This window comes from Panthera onca, chromosome A2 (genome assembly GCF_046562875.1).
Source record: "Panthera onca isolate mPanOnc1 chromosome A2, mPanOnc1 haplotype 2, whole genome shotgun sequence".
In the NCBI taxonomy this organism is placed as follows: Eukaryota; Metazoa; Chordata; class Mammalia; order Carnivora; family Felidae; genus Panthera; species Panthera onca.
In genome coordinates this window covers 111,263,386-111,283,365 of record NC_138340.1, presented here as the reverse complement: position 1 = coordinate 111,283,365, position 19,980 = coordinate 111,263,386, and the positions used below count along the sequence as shown (strand labels likewise).

General features: G+C 40.2%; 1 protein-coding gene and 1 pseudogene across 20 annotated transcripts in view; both read right to left on the bottom strand.

The window, feature by feature from the left end:
• The window catches only part of HDAC9 (histone deacetylase 9), a 930,192-nt gene that overhangs the window by 304,616 nt on the left and 605,596 nt on the right, over window positions 1-19,980 (bottom strand). The window lies entirely within an intron of this gene.
• Window positions 759-19,980, bottom strand: part of LOC132673574 (BTB/POZ domain-containing protein KCTD5 pseudogene) — a 44,170-nt pseudogene continuing 24,948 nt past the window's right edge.

The following is a 19,980-nucleotide window of genomic DNA, read 5'->3' as shown; positions in this document are numbered from 1 at the left end:
GTAAAAAGGAAATATGATGGAGCCACTTTGGAAAACAGTCTGGCAGTTCCTTAAAAAGTTAAACAAAGAACTACCACATGACCTAGAAATTTCCATAATATGTATATACTTAACAGAAATGAAAATATAGGCCTTACAAAAATTTAAACACGAATGTTCACAACAGTACTATTCATAATAACCCAAAGTAGAAACAACCTATATGTCCATCAACTGATGAATAAATTATGGCATATCTATGCAATGGAATATTATCTAGCCATACAAAAGTAATTTTTTTGTTCATTCATAAATAATACACAAACATTTGCTATTTTCAGGAGACATTTAGTCATTAAACTGCAAGTTGAAAAACTATGAATACCTAAAAATGTAGAAATATCCACTCAAAATAAATTTTAGTGAATTAAGTCTTAATATGTTTACATTTAAAAATCACAAGCCTATTAAGTCAAGGTCATAAGTCAAATGACACAAAGTGACCAGAAACACCACATAGGGCACACTTGAAGGCCACCAATAGGCCTCCCTCCTCCGGGAGCTCTGCTGGGGAGATGGGTAATCTGGTAGCTAAAGAAGGCTGTGATAAACTGTTGAAGTCAAACACTGAACAATATATGAGACCTAAAATAAAGGAGGTAAATTCTAGGTTCTGGAGAGCTTAATCAGATTATTGGAGAAGGAAAAGAAAAGAGGACAGGCAGAAGTCTCAGAAGCATTTGAAACCAGAGGTGTCACAGCCTCTGACCTACCTGTTAGCAGCTCTCCTGGTCAAACGTGCCCAACTACCCTGGGAAGCTGCAGGTCAATAAGAGCGGTTCCTGCTGAGCCAGGTCCCTCTGACACTGAGAGTCCTTACCATCAGCTGAGAAAGTCCGTTCTCAAAGCATGCGCACAAAAGTTTCTAAAGGAATCCTAGTAGCTCCAAAGCCATGTCAGATGGGCAGAGCCCATGGAGGTTGGGTGTGAAGTCTCAAACATCCCAGGAATATTAGGGACAAGTGCACAGTTACACAACGAAAACAGTAAAGAGCCAGAAAGAGACATTTGTGATGTGCTGTAAATATACACTTTCGTTGTGACCTGTCGTTCCAGCTCCAGGAGCCAAGAGGTCACGCCTCCTGCCCCGAGCTCCAGTCCAGACAAAGGCACCAGCTCCTCCACGAGGCCGGGGGATGGACAAGGCACAACTTCCACTTCCCTTTAAATGATTTAACAGCTCACTGCCAGATGTAGCAGCACTTTTAGGCCTTTCTAAAAATTGAAAACACTAAGTAGGTTATCCACGCTAGGAAAGTACAGATACGAAGATCTCTGTCCTGGGAAATACAAATCAGAAGCCTGACTGGCGTTCCAGGCCGAAGTCAGGCAGGAGAATCCTGGTTCAGAGGGCGGAGGCCCGGGAGGTACCGAAAAGGCGTGAGCCACTCCTGTCTTCAACCGCCCACAGAGGCTGAGTAATGGCCAACCCGTCACACCTGGCAGGAGGCGGACTGCTCCCCGCGCGAGAGCAGGTGACCAGCAGACACCTAGACCCCGGGGCCACGGTGCTGCGGCCACTTCCTAGAGGTGAGGCCCAGGCTTCGTCACACACTGTTTATGCAGCACCCAAAGCGCTGCCCTTTAATATCTTCCAGGTGGGTCCCGAGCGTCCCGCCTCGGGCCACGGCGGCACCTGGGAACCTGGAGCAGAGGCCCCCACGCGGCTGCCCACTAAGCCTGCAGGCCGCGTCCGCGTGGGGACGCCCGGCCTCACTCAGCTGGTCGCGTCTCTCACCACCCACCTCAGATGCAAAAACACTTCACAACCAGATTTCTAGAAAGAGTGTCAAGAACAGGCTTCTTTACACAGCCAGCCTTCTTCCACCTGACAGTTGCATCTTGGGAAAAGGTAAAATGCTCCTTTGGCCGTCAACACTGTGTTCCTCACATCCTCGAACCTGGTTCTTGTAAAATCCTGGCTTTCTCGCTGGGCTCACGGGTCACGCCGTATGCGGAGTTACACAGCTCCCTGGAATCCACAGTGAGGAATTCGACTCGGTCTTCACTCCCGGAACTGCAGGAAGGGCCACCGCTGACCAGCAGCTCAAATTTCCAGCCCTCAATCACGTGGCTACAACTGCGCAAGCTCCTCTTCCTCACGCTGAAGCTCACGCTATGCGGCACCTGTGACGTTTTGCGGCCTCGTTCTCGAATTTTATCCTTCACAAGTTTCCTTACCGAGGAAATGTTATAAAATTCTGCTTCCTCCAACACCCCTTACTCTATCCAGTTCAGCACAGGAACCAAATAGGTAGAATCTCTGTCCCATCCTTGTCCAAGTCCTGGCCACGTGCTCCTGTGGCCTAAACGGTACACGAAAGATTTCCGGTCCGCACAGCGTCTGCCGGGTGGTGAGGAAGTAGGTTCCGCCTTCATCGTGCAGGATCCACTAGCACCTGCCGCCAGACCCGGAGCGCCGCTGTGCAGCAACAGCTCAGGCAGCCGCCCCCTGCCGCCCCCGAATGCGGTTCCAAGGTGCCCTCTAGCTGTGCCTGCGGTACCAGCTCGCAGTCCTTCTCCACCAAGACCTCAGAAAGCCCCGTCACAGCACCACAGAGAACACTTTCCGATTGATGGGGTAAAATGCCTCCAGGTGGTCAGAAGGTACAAACTTCCAGTTATGTAATGTACAGCATGGTGAATATGGTTTAATAATACTGTATTATGTATTCAAAAAAATGTAATGAAGCTCTGATGCATGCTACAGCATGGATGAACCCTTGAAAACATACTAAGTGAAAGAGGACAGCCACACAAGACCATGTATTGTACAATTCCGTTTACATAAAATGTCCTGAATAGACACATTTTCTTTTATGGAGACAGTAGATTCATAGTTACCTGAGAGTAGAGGTGGGGTAGTGGGGAATTACTGTTGATGGGCACACAGTTTCTTTTGAGGGTGATTAAAATGTTCTAAAATTGACTGTGTTAATGGTGGTACAACTGTGTGAATATATTAAAAACGAATTGTACACTGAAGGGACTCAACCATATGATATGTGAATTGTATCTCAATAAAGTTGTTAAAAATAACACTTTTTTCATCATAGTGCCAAAAGCCCATTAACTCTCAAGGCAAAATTTATTTACAAATGATTTTTATTTCATTTTTATCTCACCTTTCTTAGTTTATCCTTTTGTGCATATTCTGTTATCATATAGAATACACTGATGTAATGGTACATTTATGTAATTTGGAAAGATATACTTCTACGTCTTTTTATGTATCTATATAATGATTATATACATAAGTATCTGCTAAAATATGTGTATTACCTGTGATAAAAAAAATTGTACACCATAAGAGTTGAAGAGTAAAGTGTTCCTTCTTATTTTTATTTGTTTTAAATTTTTTAACTTTTATTTATTTTTGAAAGAGTGCACAAGGGGGAGAGGGACCAGAAAGAGGGAGACAGAGGATCAGATTTGAAGGCTCCCACAGGGAGCACAGAGCCCATGGTGGGGTGGGGCATCAAATTCAGGAATCATGAGATCATGGCCTGAGCCAAAAAGAAGAGTTGGTAGCTTAACCTGCTGAGCTGCCCAGCTCAGTAAAAATGCTCAATAAAGTGTTCCTTTTTAAAGTAAATTTTGATAAGGTAGAGGGTACCTTTCCACATCGGGCTCCATTCTGACATTGTGGTATCTACTTGGGATTCTCTCTCTCCCTGTCTCTCTGCCCCTACCCCCCCTCTCAAAATAAATACATAAACTTAACAACAACAACAACAAAAAGACAGGGTACCTTTAACAAATATGTAAGGCTGTTTATCATTCCCCATTTCCCATAGCAATGGGCAGTATTTCTGAATTCTAGTGTGTGAGAGTGGCAACTAAGTCCCGGAGAAGCTGGAATAACAAATTTGTTCTCAGCAGCAACAGAAAACACTCACTATTTCTATACTAACCTTCCAGTTCAGTTCCTAGTGGTGGCCCCTTGTAGCAGAGGTCAGGATCCAGGTAGATAAATTACTGCTGTCATGTACTCACTGGTTTCTTCCAGTGAGGGCAGGTCAGTCTCACTCCCTTCTTCTCAGAATCTTCTCATTCCAAACAAGAGTCTTTGCTTAGCATATTATTCATACCATCAGACAATATTCAAAAAGGCACAAAGGAAAGGTAAAAATTTATATGTCAAATATTATCCTCATTTTCAAATCGTGAGGAATCTATAAACAATGTGACTCATGAGGCAGAGCTGTGGGTAGATGAACACTACACAGCTTTCAGGTAAAGCATCACTAGCAGAATCAGAGGGAATTGTTTTCAAATGTACCAGCATTTATATGTGTGTGCAGGGTGAGTGTATATGGTATGTGGTTATACCATAATTCTGGATTGAGGCTTAAAGGTTTATTTTAAACTCTAAAACTGAACCTATTTAACAACATTGTTCCTCAACTAAGTAGAATATTGGTAAAAGTTACTATGTATGTGAAGATTATGTAAATTGTTTCCAATGCATTCATAGATACCCTCAGATATAAGAGTTGTAAGGGGAAAATAATTACTAATGTGGTTACACCATGCCTTTACATCTGTGGTTGTTTTGGAAATGTTTAAGATCCAGCCACTTTGGAGTACTCTTGGAAAATGACCATTTTAAATCACTTGGGATTTTACTGACTACAGAATACAAAAGAAACCACATTTGAATTTTGAAGTTAAGTAAGTGGCTAGTCCATAATGAGTAATTTCTTTCACAATAAAAAAGTAAAGAAAACAAGTTATATTTTTGTTCCTTTATTTGCTTTTTAGCTTCTACATTTTACAATTGCCTGTGGAAAAAATTTCAAGAGAATAGATTGAAATCATTTTAATTGCATAACAGCCCAGAGGAAGATAGAATTGTGCAATAGTCTTCACTAGCACCCTCTGTCTGGTTGATAGCCAGTGCACAATGCAGCATGAACAATGGAGCGCTGGTCTAGAAATAATAGCCTGAAGATAAAGGGAGAAAAATAGAGGTTTCGTTTGACTATGATGAATCTCTTGAGCATTTCCTTTATTCCTCCCCTTTGATAATTAGAGTCCAGATATAAAACAAATCGTAATGAGAGGAATGACAAGCAATATAAATCATTGCTATTTAAGACACAAGAATTAGATGGATTTATCCTGAATAAGTGTTCTTAGCCTAGGTTCTCTGAAGAATTCTAGTGGGTACAAAATCCCTGAAATTGTGTCCAAAGTTGCTTGAGTATGTGCATCTGTGAATTTTCTGGACCTGTAATCTGTAGCTTTCATCGGAGGTCCTTAAAAAAATGTTACAAGTCACGGCTGCAAGAAAAAAATGCAGTAGTGGCTTTAATAATATCCCAATAATTACAACTTTTAGGTTTCTCTATTGATAAACCAGGTTTTCTTTATAAATTTTATTTATTTATTTGGGGGAAGAGAGCATAAAGAGAGAGGGAGAGAGAGAATGCCAAGCAGACTCTGCACTGTCAGTGTGTAGCCCAACATGGGGCTCAAACCCACGGATTGTGAGATGATGACCTGAGCCAAAATCAAGAGTTGGGTGCTTAACCAATTGAGCCACCCAGGCACCCAATAAACCAGTTTTGATGACAGTATGTCCTGAGTGGATTTTTATTTTAAAAACCATGGATTTAAACATATAGCAAGGTGGTCAAGTACGTAGGTTGAGAAATCTTGCAGAATCAGGCATTTAAGTTTTATACCTTCACCTTTCCTCCCAAGAAAACATCTTACTAAACTCAACATTAGGAGAATGCCCATATTTCACTACTAGTCTCCAGATCCAATTGCTTGTGTGCAAATTACCAAACATGTCAAGTTCTAGAAAATGTGTGATTTTATGTCGATTTCACCATCTCCCAAAACATACACGCATCAAAGGCAAGATATTCCAATTTTGTCACTGAACTAGAAGTCAATTACTGGTAGCTCCCTGCTAAAATGTTGTGCTAACAAAAAAAGAAAGAGAAAGAATATTGTTTCACCTGTATTCCTTCTGGCATTTAACCACAAGCATCCTCTTAAAACAGAAAACTTTCCTCTAAAAATAGAAAAGTGTTTGAGGAAACACACGGCTCAACCTGTAGCCTGTAAGAAAACACCTTAAATAAACACCTGTCTCTATAAGTTGGAATGAAATATTGCTGTTTAATCCACAACAAGACCTTTATAATCATAGGACACATTTACTAAGACAAATATAATATAATTTATATTATATTTACTACTTATATTTACTACTTATATTTACTACTTACATTATATTTACTAATAATCATAGGACACATTTACTAAGACAAATAAAATACACCTCAAAATACTTTAATTTTTGAAAGGAATGACTTTGTAAGTATTTCCTCAAACCTAAAAATAAATATCACAAAACAGGCATTGCAATTTAAACAATTCTGTGATGATTTCTTGACTTTGGTGGAATTTAAAGAATTGATTAATCTATACACTCATTCACTATATTAAGAGTCTATTAAATGTTAGGCATCATAGTAGCAACCAGAAGATACAATGATGAATAAAACAGATATAGTCACTGCCCTGTGGAGTTTATAGTCTAGTGAGGGGGACAAATATTCATCAGGTATACACAAAAAAATATAAAGAAGCAACTGAGGTAAGGGCTATAAGAGAGTCAAGATAAGCTTCTCCAAGGAAGGGATATTTGGGCCAAAAGATGAAGAATAAGAAGTATTTAAGTTGACATAAAGGAAGAAGAATGTTCCATGTGGAGGGAACAGCATGTTGAGAGTGGGTCTGGTGGTAGGGCATCTGGTAGTTACCCTGAAACAGGTGCAGGTCAGCATGGATATTTATAATGAGAGGAGGCTGCAGGAGCATATAGAGTGAGATTGTACAGAATTGACATCCTGTCTAAAGAGGCTGAATCTTAATCCTAAAAGCAATGGCAAATGAGTGAGTAGTTTTAACTTCCCAAGAGTTTGGCCTGGGATTGGACATTTAGTGGGGTTGATAAAAACAAATTCATATTTGGAAATGATCGTTCCAGCAGAGTAACTCATATTTTATGTAAGGTGGATAACTTAATATTGATGCACCTTCCTAAACAAACTAAATAAAGTTATTAAAAAGAATATTGGACTCAGAGTAAAAACATCTAGGTTTGTACTCTAACCCTATCATTTTATCATGTGAAAGTTTAGGGGAAATTTACTTAACCTCTCAGAGCATTTTTATAAAATGAAATAATGTGTATCTGATGGGTATTTTTTTCATTAAGAGTAAATGGTATATCTGCAAAATGACTAATTAGGATTGCTATTTTAAACCTAAATGTTATATATTTTTCTGTATAGGATAAGGCAATTAATCATTAATAAGATGTCATTATTACCAGTGATTTATTTTTTATTAAAAAAAATTTTAATGTTTATTTACTTTTGAGAGAGAAAGAGAGACAGAGGCATGAGCAGGGGAGGGGCAGAGAGAGAGGGAGACACAGAATCTGAAGCAGGCTCCAGCTCTGAGCTGTCAGCACAGAGCCTGACGCGGGGCTTGGACTAACAGACTGCCCAGCCAAAGTTGGATGCTTAACCAACTGAGCCACCCTGGCACCCCACCAGTGATTTGTTGTAAAACTAAAATTGAGTCTCTGTTAGCAACAGAGTATTGTTGGGTCAATTTTCTACCTTATCACTGGTCTCATGATTGATGTCATGGTCTAAAGATTGTTCAACAGTGTTTCACCATTCTGCAACCACCAAATATGGTGCTTCTCAGACTCCATGCTTGTTTAACTCCTTTGCCAGAATTATACACGTTTATTTTTCTTACATAATTTTTATTCTGTTTTACTGAGATTTTATATTGATAATGCTTCTTGTGTTAAAGCCCTGCATAGTTATGAGGATAACAAGACAAAGCTTTCTAAGTCTATTGTCATGTCTCTTATATCTTTTAACAACTGGTTCCTAAAATATTCCTGGTCTTTACCATTATGGCTCAGTACCTGTTATCAGCTCACATATAATACTAATCAGAAAACTATTAACCTTACAGCACTGTTTTAATTAGTAACTTGGCCCACAGTAACCAAAGGGGTACAGATTCTGCTGAGTGATCTCACTAGTTGCCACAAATTGTTGACATCTACCAATAGCCAAATTTGCCTTTATTACACTCACTTCACACAATTATTTCTAAAAGCCATTGCCCACTGAATAGGCATATAAAACTCTTCAGTCCTGCTCTACAACTTTTATTGTTTTAGCCTCAGCATAGATTAACTTCAGCTTATTACACTTTAACTTACTAACTTTAACTAAGTATAATGGGATATCCTATTATTATTATCCTTTTAGGTCTTTGATTTTTTTTTCACCAAAATATTTTATAGTTTCTGAAAGAGCATAGTGGTTAAGGAGTATGGAATCTCAAACCAGATTGCTTGGATTTGAATTCTACCTCTGTCACCTGTTAGCTTTGTGATTTTGGAGAAATTAATTAAATTCTCTAAAATGAAGATAATAGTATCACCTATGTTTTAAAATGTTCATAAGCGTTGAATTAGTTTATAAATGTACAAATTTTATAACAGTGCCTGCCAAATATCGAGCATTACGTAATGTTAGTTGTAGTTATAATGGTTGTCATAAATTACACCAGAGCTTGTCAGTAATAATAGACATTGTTTGGAATTAATTCTTTAAAGTTATAATGTGAAATTAATAATAGGGTGATGTTAATTGCACTTTCATTGAAATTCTTAAAAACATTTAATCAGTTACAGCATTCGTTTTTTTTTTAATTTTTATTTATTTTTGAGAGATGGAGATACAGCACAAGTTGGGGAGGGGTAGAGAAAGAGGGAGACACAGAATCCAAAGCAGGTTCCAGGCTCTGAGCTCTCAGCACAGAGCCCGACATGGGGCTCGAACTCATGAACTGTGAGATCATGACCTGAGCCGAAGTCCAGCACTTAACTGACTGAGGCACCAGGCACCCGCATTTGTTAATAATCTGATGGGATATAAGAAGGCCTTTCTATTTTTAGCTTGAAATAACAAACTTAAACTAGTTAGTACTTAAATTGGTACAATGATCATATTGCCTGTGGTAAGAATTTTTTCAGTGTTTGCATCAGAAATGACTATTTTCATAAATTTTAAAAGCTAATGATTCTCGAAGAGGTTCCGGAAGATGGCGGCGTAGGAGGACGCGGGGCTCACAGCGCGTCCTGCCGATCACTTAGATTCCACCTACACCTGCCTAAAGAACCCAGAAAACCGCCAGAGGATTAGCAGAAGGGAGTCTCCGGAGTCAAGCGCAGACTAGAGGCCCACTGAAGAGGGTAGGAAGGGCAGCGAGGCAGTGCGCGCTCCACGGACTGGCGGGAGGGAGCCGGGGCGGAGGGGCGGCTCGCCGGCCAAGCAGAGCCCCCGAGTCTGGCTGGCAAAAGCGGAGGGGGCCGGACAGACTGTGTTCCGACAGCAAGCGCGACTTAGCGTCTGGGAGGTCATAAGTTAACAGCTCTGCTCGGAAAGCGGGAAGGCTGGAGGACAAAGGGAGGGAGAGCTGCTGAGCCCCCGGACGGCAGAGCTCAGCTTGGCGGGGAACAAAGGCGCCAGCGCCATCTCCCCCGCCCATCCCCCAGCCAAAATCCCAAAGGGAACCAGTTCCTACCAGGGAACTTGCTCGCTCCGCGCAAACACCCAACTCTGTGCTTCTGCGGAGCCAAACCTCCGGCAGCGGATCTGACTCCCTCCCGCTGCCACAGGGCCCCTCCTGAAGTGGATCACCGAAGGAGAAGCGAGCTAAGCCTGCCCCTCCAGCCCCCGTGCACCTTGCCTACCCACCCCAGCTAATACGCCAGATCCCCAGCAACACAAGCCTGGCAGTGTGCAAGTAGCCCAGACGGGACACGCCACCCCACAGTGAATCCCGCCCCTAGGAGAGGGGAAGAGAAGGCACACACCAGTCTGACTGTGGCCCCAACAGTGGGCTGGGGGCAGACATCGGGTCGGACTGCGGCCCCGCCCACTAACTCCAGTTATACACCACAGCACAGGGGAAGTGCCCTGCAGGTCCTCACCACGCCAGGGACTCTCCAAAATGACCAAACGGAAGAATTCCCCTCAGAAGAATCTCCAGGAAATAACAACAGCTAATGAACTGATCAAAAAGGATTTAAATAATATAACAGAAAGTGAATTTAGAATAATAGTCATAAAATTAATCGCTGGGCTTGAAAACAGTATACAGGACAGCAGAGAATCTCTTGCCACAAAGATCGAGGGACTAGGGGCGCCTGGGTGGCTCAGTCGGTTAAGTGTCCGGCTTCAGCTCAGGTCACGATCTCGCGGTCCGCGAGTTCGAGCCCCGCGTCGGGCTCTGGGCTGATGGCTCAGAGCCTGGAGCCTGCTTCCGATTCTGTGCCTCCCTCTCTCTCTGCCCCTCCCCCGTTCATGCTCTGTCTCTCTCTGTCTCAAAAATAAATAAACGTTAAAAAAAAAAAAATTAAAAAAAAAAAAAAAAAAGATCGAGGGACTAAGGAACAGTCACGAGGAGCTGAAAAACGCTTTAAACGAAATGCAAAACAAAATGGAAACCACGATAGCTCGGCTTGAAGAGGCAGAGGAGAGAATAGGTGAACTAGAAGATAAAGTTATGGAGAAAGAGGAAGCTGAAAGAAAGAGAGATAAAAAAATCCAGGAGTATGAGGGGAAAATTAGAGAACTAAGTGATACACTAAAAAAAAATAATATACGCATAATTGGTATCCCAGAGGAGGAAGAGAGAGGGAAGGGTGCTGAAGGGGTACTTGAACAAATTATAGCTGAGAACTTCCCTGAACTGGGGAAGGAAAAAGGCATTGAAATCCAAGAGGCACAGAGAACTCCCTTCAGACGTAACTTGAATCGATCTTCTGCACGACATATCATAGTGAAACTGGCAAAATACAAGGATAAAGAGAAAATTCTGAAAGCAGCAAGGGATAAACGTGCCCTCACATATAAAGGGAGACCTATAAGACTCGTGACTGATCTCTCCTTTGAAACTTGGCAGGCCAGAAAGGCTTGGCACGATATCTACAGTGTGCTAAACAGAAAAAATATGCAGCCGAGAATCCTTTATCCAGCAAGTCTGTCATTTAGAATAGAAGGAGAGATAAAGGTCTTCCCAAACAAACAAAAACTGAAGGAATTTGTCACCACGAAACCAGCCCTACAAGAGATCCTAAGGGGGATCCTGTGAGACAAAGTACCAGAGACATCACTACAAGCATAAAACATACAGACATCACAATGACTCTAAACCCATATCTTTCTATAATAACACTGAATGTAAATGGATTAAATGCGCCAACTAAAAGACATAGGGTATCAGAATGGATAAAAAAACAAGACCCATCTATTTGCTGTCTACAAGAGACTCATTTTAGATCTGAGGACACCTTTAGATTGAGAGTGAGGGGATGGAGAACTATCTATCATGCTCCTGGAAGCCAAAAGAAAGCTGGAGTAGCCATACTTATATCAGACAAACTAGACTTTAAATTAAAGGCTGTAACAAGAGATGAAGAAGGGCATTATATAATAATCACAGGGTCTATCCACCAGGAAGAGCTAACTATTATAAATGTCTATGCGCCAAATACCCGAGCCCCCAGATATATAAAACAATTACTCATAAACATAAGCAACCTTATTGATAAGAATGTGGTCATTGCAGGGGACTTTAACACCCCACTTACAGAAATGGATAGATCATCTAGACACACAGTCAATAAAGAAACAAGGGCCCTGAATGATACATTGGATCAGATGGACTTGACAGATATATTTAGAACTCTGCATCCCAAAGCAACAGAATATACTTTCTTCTCGAGTGCACATGGAACATTCTCCAAGATAGATCATATACTGGGTCACAAAACAGCCCTTCATAAGTTTACAAGAATTGAAATTATACCATGCATACTTTCAGACCACAATGCTATGAAGCTTGAAATCAACCACAGGAAAAAGTCTGGAAAACCTCCAAAAGCATGGAGGTTAAAGAACACCCTACTAACGAATGAGTGGGTCAACCAGGCAATTAGAGAAGAAATTAAAATATATATGGAAACAAACGAAAATGAAAATACAACAATCCAAACGCTTTGGGATGCAGCGAAGGCAGTCCTGAGAGGAAAATACATTGCAATCCAGGCCTATCTCAAGAAACAAGAAAAATCCCAAATACAAAATCTAACAGCACACCTAAAGGAAATAGAAGCAGAACAGCAAAGGCAGCCTAAACCCAGCAGAAGAAGAGAAATAATAAAGATCAGAGCAGAAATAAACAATATAGAATCTAAAAAAACTGTAGAGCAGATCAACGAAACCAAGAGTTGGTTTTTTGAAAAAATAAACAAAATTGACAAACCTCTAGCCAGGCTTCTCAAAAAGAAAAGGGAGATGACCCAAATAGATAAAATCATGAATGAAAATGGAATGATTACAACCAATCCCTCAGAGATACAAACAATTATCAGGGAATACTATGAAAAATTATATGCCAGCAAATTGGACAACCTGGAAGAAATGGACAAATTTCTAAACACCCACACTCTTCCAAAACTCAATCAGGAGGAAATAGAAAGCTTGAACAGACCCATAACCAGCGAAGAAATTGAATCGGTTATCAAAAATCTCCCAACAAATAAGAGTCCAGGACCAGATGGCTTCCCAGGGGAGTTCTACCAGACATTTAAAGCAGAGATAATACCTATCCTTCTCAAGCTATTCCAAGAAATAGAAAGGGAAGGAAAACTTCCAGCCTCATTCTATGAAGCCAGTATTACTTTGATTCCTAAACCAGACAGAGACCCAGTAAAAAAAGAGAACTACAGGCCAATATCCCTGATGAATATGGATGCAAAAATTCTTAATAAGATACTAGCAAATCGAATTCAACAGCATATAAAAAGAATTATTCACCATGATCAAGTGGGATTCATTCCTGGGATGCAGGGCTGGTTCAACATTCGCAAATCGATCAACGTGATACATCACATTAACAAAAAAAAAGAGAAGAACCATATGATCCTGTCAATCGATGCAGAAAAGGCCTTTGACAAAATCCAGCACCCTTTCTTAATAAAAACCCTTGAGAAAGTTGGGATAGAAGGAACATACTTAAAGATCATAAAGGCCATTTATGAAAAGCCCACAGCTAACATCATCCTCAACGGGGAAAAACTGAGAGCTTTTTCCCTGAGATCAGGAACACGACAGGGATGCCCACTGTCACCGCTGTTGTTTAATATAGTGCTGGAAGTTCTAGCATCAGCAATCAGACAACAAAAGGAAATCAAAGGCATCAAAATTGGCAAAGATGAAGTCAAGCTTTCGCTTTTTGCAGATGACATGATATTATACATGGAAAATCCGATAGACTCCACCAAAAGTCTGCTAGAACTGATACATGAATTCAGCAAAGTTGCAGGATACAAAATCAATGTGCAGAAATCAGTTGCATTCTTATACACTAACAATGAAGCAACAGAAAGACAAATGAAGAAACTGATCCCATTCACAATTGCACCAAGAAGCATAAAATACCTAGGAATAAATCTAACCAAAGATGTAAAAGATCTGTATGCTGAAAACTATAGAAAGCTTATGCAGGTAATTGAAGAAGATATAAAGAAATGGAAAGACATTCCCTGCTCATGGAGTGGAAGAATAAATATTGTCAAAATGTCAATACTACCCAAAGCTATCTACACATTCAATGCAATCCCAATCAAAATTGCACCAGCATTCTTCTCGAAACTAGAACAAGCAATCCTAAAATTCATATGGAACCACAAAAGGCCCCGAATAGCCAAAGTAATTTTGAAGAAGAAGACCAAAGCAGGAGGCATCACAATCCCAGACTTTAGCCTCTACTACAAAGCTGTCATCATCAAGACAGCATGGTATTGGCATAAAAACAGACACATAGACCAATGGAATAGAATAGAAACCCCAGAACTAGACCCACAAACGTATGGCCAACTCATCTTTGACAAAGCAGGAAAGAACATCCAATGGAAAAAAGACAGTCTCTTTAACAAATGGTGCTGGGAGAACTGGACAGCAACATGCAGAAGGTTGAAACTAGACCACTTTCTCACACCATTCACAAAAATAAACTCAAAATGGATAAAGGACCTGAATGTGAGACAGGAAACCATCAAAACCTTAGAGGAGAAAGCAGGAAAAGACCTCTCTGACCTCAGCCGTAGCAATCTCTTACTCGGCACATCCCCAAAGGCAAGGGAATTAAAAGCAAAAGTGAATTACTGGGACCTTATGAAGATAAAAAGCTTCTGCACAGCAAAGGAAACAACCAACAAAACTAAAAGGCAACCAACGGAATGGGAAAAGATATTTGCAAATGACACATCGGACAAAGGGCTAGTATCCAAAATCTATAAAGAGCTCATCAAACTCCACACCCGAAAAACAAATAACCCAGTGAAGAAATGGGCAGAAAACATGAATAGACACTTCTCTAAAGAAGACATCCGGATGGCCAACAGGCACATGAAAAGATGTTCAACGTCGCTCCTTATCAGGGAAATACAAATCAAAACCACACTCAGATACCACCTCACGCCAGTCAGAGTGGCCAAAATGAACAAATCAGGAGACTATAGATGCTGGAGAGGATGTGGAGAAACGGGAACCCTCTTGCACTGTTGGTGGGAATGCAAATTGGTGCAGCCGCTCTGGAAAGCAGTGTGGAGGTTCCTCAGAAAATTAAAAATAGACCTACCCTATGACCCAGCAATAGCACTGCTAGGAATTTATCCAAGGGATACAGGAGTACTGATGCATAGGGGCACCTGTACCCCAATGTTTATAACGGCACTCTCAACAATAGCCAAATTATGGAAAGAGCCTAAATGTCCATCAACTGATGAATGGATAAAGAAATTGTGGTTTATATACACAATGGAATACTACGTGGCAATGAGAAAAAATGAAATATGGCCTTTTGTAGCAACATGGATGGAACTGGAGAGTGTGATGCTAAGTGAAATAAGCCATACAGAGAAAGACAGATACCATATGGTTTCACTCTTATGTGGATCCTGAGAAACATAACAGAAACCCATGGGGGAGGGGAAGGGAAAAAAAAAAAAAAAAAAGAGGTTAGAGTGGGAGAGAGCCAAAGCATAAGAGACTGTTAAAAACTGAGAACAAACTGAGGGTTGATGGGGGGTGGGAGGGAGGGCAGGGTGGGTGATGGGTATTGAGGAGGGAACCTTTTGGGATGAGCACTGGGTGTTGTATGGAAACCAATTTGACAGTAAATTTCATATATTAAAAAATAAAAAAAAAAATTGTTAAAAAAAAAAAAAAGCTAATGATTCTCAATTTCAAAGTTTTCTCAGTTTTCTTCTTACAACCGATCTTCAATAATTCTATCTTCCCTGAGATTGTCCTATTTGTTACACTGAACTGCATTTTAAATGTTTATTGATCTGCATTGATCCATTCCTACGTCCATGAGCATAGACCAATAGATTTATTTTTAAAATCCAAAAGGGGAGATGCCTGGGTGGCTCAGTTGGTTAAGTGTCCAACTCTTGATTTTGGCTCATGAAATCAGTTTGTGGATTTGAGCCCCATGGCGGGCTTTGTGCTGGCAGTGCAGAGCCTGCTTGGGATTCTCTCTCTGCTCCTGCTCACAGACTCTGCCTTTCTGTCTCTCTCTCAAAAAATAAATAAATAAGGTTTAAAAAGAATCCAAAAGGGGATATAACTATAACCTAGTATTAGCAAAAGAAACTTGTAATATCTAAAAAGAACAAACACATAATATAATACTAATATATAATGCTTAGTTATAAGCATTTTAGTTTAGGATCCTATCTGGTATTATTTGGTTTCAGTATAACAGATTTAATTCTGAATAGAATGACACAGACAATGTAAATTTCACTAAAATAAATTCCTGGCTTACATGAATGAACATCAGTTTAAAAGTTATTTTAGTGGCACCTGGGTGTCTCAGTCCGTTAAGTATCCGACTTTGGCTCAGGACATGATCTCACAGTTGATGAGTTCGAGTCCCACGTTGGGATCTGTGCTGACCGCTCAGAGCCTGGAGCCTGTTTCGGATTCTGTGTCTCCTTCTCTCTCTGCCCCTCCCCTGCTCATGCTCTTTCTGTCTCTCTCAAAAATAAATAAACATTAAAAATTTTAAAGTTGTTTTATCTCTCTGAGAAATATTTAAAATATTATCATGCATATTTATGCACATATTATTTATTAATAATATACCAAAATTCCTATTAAGAATGATATTGATAAAGTAAATCTGAAAATGTACAATAAATATAAAGAAGATATTTAAAGTGGTTATATTCAATTGCTGCCGAACTTATTATATTTGATTTACTACATGTCAATAAACACAATATCTAGTGTTAATGGTGTGATTTTTCATCTGCTTAGTTCTTTAGCAAAAAAATAAATAATAATTATCTTTTCACAACTTGCTCATAATTTGTTCACAACTTAGTAAAAGCTAAAATAGTTCTCATTATTAGATGGTGAGTCTATTATTAATTATACCTGGAGATTTTACACCATGCTTCTTAAATATGGGGTTTGAAACAAGGTCAGTGGAGGAGGTCACAATACATGAGGGAGAAGAAGAAAACTGAAAGTCTGTTGTTAACCATCTTTAGGAGTTTGAACTTCATTTTGAACGCAGCAAGTACTCATTGACATGTTATAGAAGGTGAAAGAAAATGATTCTATTTGCATTTATGGATAGCTTAACATTTCATTTTAGTTGAGTGGGAATTGAAAGACTGGTTGTTGGCAGAGCTGATGAGTCATGACCAGTGGGCCTCTGGCTGAGCTACCAATCCGTCCTTCTGCCTGCTCAATTGTCCCTGAATCTGTTGAACATTTGCTTGGGTTGGTATGAGTTTGCTTTGTGTTTGGTGAAGATAAAAGGAATTCTGGGGGGATATGAAAGAAAATATGGGACAAGATGAGGAATGCAGAGGAGAGAACAAGTCTGCCCTCTGGCCCCACTGAATGGTTATTTAAGCTTTAGGAGGTCAAGCCTTCCAGTAAAAGGTGAAAGACCTGTTTTTGTATGAGATTTAAAGCCCAAGCACTGTTCTTCTGGGCCTCCTGTGGTAAATGGGTCATAAAGTGTGAAAGAGGGCATTTTCTTATTTCTGGCAGAAGAAATCATTGACGAAATGATTGAAATTATTGAAGACTAAAGGGAATGGAGGGCCACTTAGCACTCTGATTATTGTAAAGCTTTGAAAACTTTGGAGGCAGCAACCAAAACGTGGGCAGTGGTGGTGGGCATCACAGATCATGGCAGGAGCTGGTGGTTCTCAAGTAAACATGGATTCATTCCTGAACATATTAGTACTGCAGGGGCATGGAATCAGGCTCTTGGTCCAGAGTTACAGAGTTAAGGATTACCACGGCAGCAGAAGGTGGGTAATTGATGTAAATGTGATCTATTTTTAATCACTGGCCAGATACATGTATTACAAATGAATCCAATGAATCAGACAATTAGAGACAAGCAGGAGACTCTATAGTAATCCGGTTGACACAGCTGGGTGGTCAGACTCAGAACTGCAGTTACGGGTTAAACAGAAGAAGGACCTATGAGATATTTAGAAGACAGAAACAACATAATGTGATGAATTGGGAATCTCTACTTGAGGGAATTGGGGAGCAATGATGAAAAAGCATGGCCTCTGAAATCAGACTGTTTTGTATTTATCACTTAACAGCTGCACGATAGGCAAATTACTTAACTTCTTAAAATCTCAGTTGTCCCATATTTTGAATTTGTAAGTTTTGAATAACAGTAGTATCTACTGCTAGTATCTAATAGAGATGCCTCTCAAAGTTAAATGAGACGACTCACTTAAATTACCTAGCACAATGCTAGGCGCATTCTAGGCATTTAGAACATATGAAAAATCATTAGCAAACCTGCAGAAAGTATTCAAATTATGAGGAAATCAAATTGTCCATTTTAGGAAGTCCTATTTATATGCAAATAAAACATTCTGTTAGATGAACAGATTTATCATCGACACCGTCACCAATACGCTGATTGTTAATGGGTTAATATTCTGAATATTTAGTCACCTTTAGGCTTTGCTTATGCATGAATTTTTCCTACCAGAATATGTTTATATGTGTGTATCTACATGTGTGTATGCATATACCTGTATGTATGTGTGTGTGTATTTATTACATCTGTGTGTGTGTGTATATATAAGTATATGAAAATAATACCTTGCAAGATCATAAAATTGCATTCAAATAATTAAATAGATACAAAAGTAACATGAGATGAAAAATTGACAAATTGTGATCACAAATAATAAAAATCCTTCTTCCCTGATATTTCTCAGGAGACAGCTCTGTATCCAGCAGGGTTCTGGCAGAACCATGAGTTAAGTCTTGGGATAGAGTAAGGAATAGAATCACAGAGCAAGGAAGGTGCCCTATTACTTGCATTATGATCCCTGAAATTCCCCTATTTGCTTCTAAATCTGTGAGAGACAAGAATGAGTCTCTTTTGTTCACCATTAGATGCCCCAGTCACAGGGAACAATAAATATTTGTTAAATTAAACTATAGTATTTGGGGTTCCCAAAATCCTGACTATATTTTAAAATTGTAATCTAGCTCTTAAAAAACATGTAATTTGGGGCGCCTGGGTGGCTCAGTCGGTTGAGTGTCTGACTTCAGCTAGGTTATGATCTCGCAGTTCGTGGGTTCGAGCCCCACGTTGGGCTCTGTGCTGACAGCTCAGAGACTGAAGCCGGCTTCAGATTCTGTGTCTCCCCCTCTCTCTCTGCCCCTCCCCCGCTCGTGCTCTGTCTCTCTCTCTGTCAAAAATAAATAAACATTAAAAAAAAATTAAAAAAACAGATGTAACTTAACCCATTTGTTTTACCAATGAAAAAATTGTTCTGTAATATGAAAGTGACTAGATCATGATATATAGCAATTAAATATCTGGAATTGAAAAAAAAGGTCCACCATTCTTTGTTGGGAGTCTGTTTTTAACAACTACATTATTTTCTTAATTATATTTCAAATTATACACATGTACCTGTGTGTGTGTGTGTGTGTGTGTGTGTGTGTGTGTATGTGTGTGCGTGCACACATGTGTGTAGAGACAGAGCCAGGGGAAGAGAGAGGAGACAGAGTACTTTAATCTACATTGATTTTTTAATTGATTTTATGGGAGTTTCTGTGTTCTGGGAGTTTTCATTGTGCAGTGACCGACCATACTAGCTGGGATTGTCCATGGAGACAGCAGCTGACCTACACCTCTGACCTCCATCTGCACTCTCATGCCTAGAATCTTACCTCCCAGTACCCCACTCTTAGCTGAAAGCTCTCCTTATTCTAGTTTTGTCACTCCCTGTCTCCCATTACTGCAGCTTGAGGACCTCATTGTGACTTCTCTTCCCTTCATCCCTCTTCTGGCTTTATTTCTGTCCGTTTCTAGCATAAACTCCATGATCAGTTCCAGGACTCAAAATACCATTTTTTCAGGGTCTTTCCCCAGATTTGCAACCTTCTCATCAGTCTCACTATTTGTTTTATTTTTAATGTTACAGACCACTACTAGAGAAAGCCATAGAGAAACAGCAGTGGGTGCCCTTCATTAAAAATTCAGTCTCAAGCCTCAGCTGGCCTCTCAAGTCAGCAGGACAATCTGTCTATATGTCCCAAGTCCCCTTCCTCCCTCTTTCCCCTTAGCAGCCCTTCCAAATCCCCATCATTCTCTATAAACCCTTGACCCCACTCAGCAAATGACCTCACCTTTTACTTTACAAAGGAAATAGAGGCCAACAGACAGCAACTCCCTCCACTTCCTGCCCCCTCCTCTACATTCTTATCAGCACCCACATCCATCCTTACCTCTTTTCCT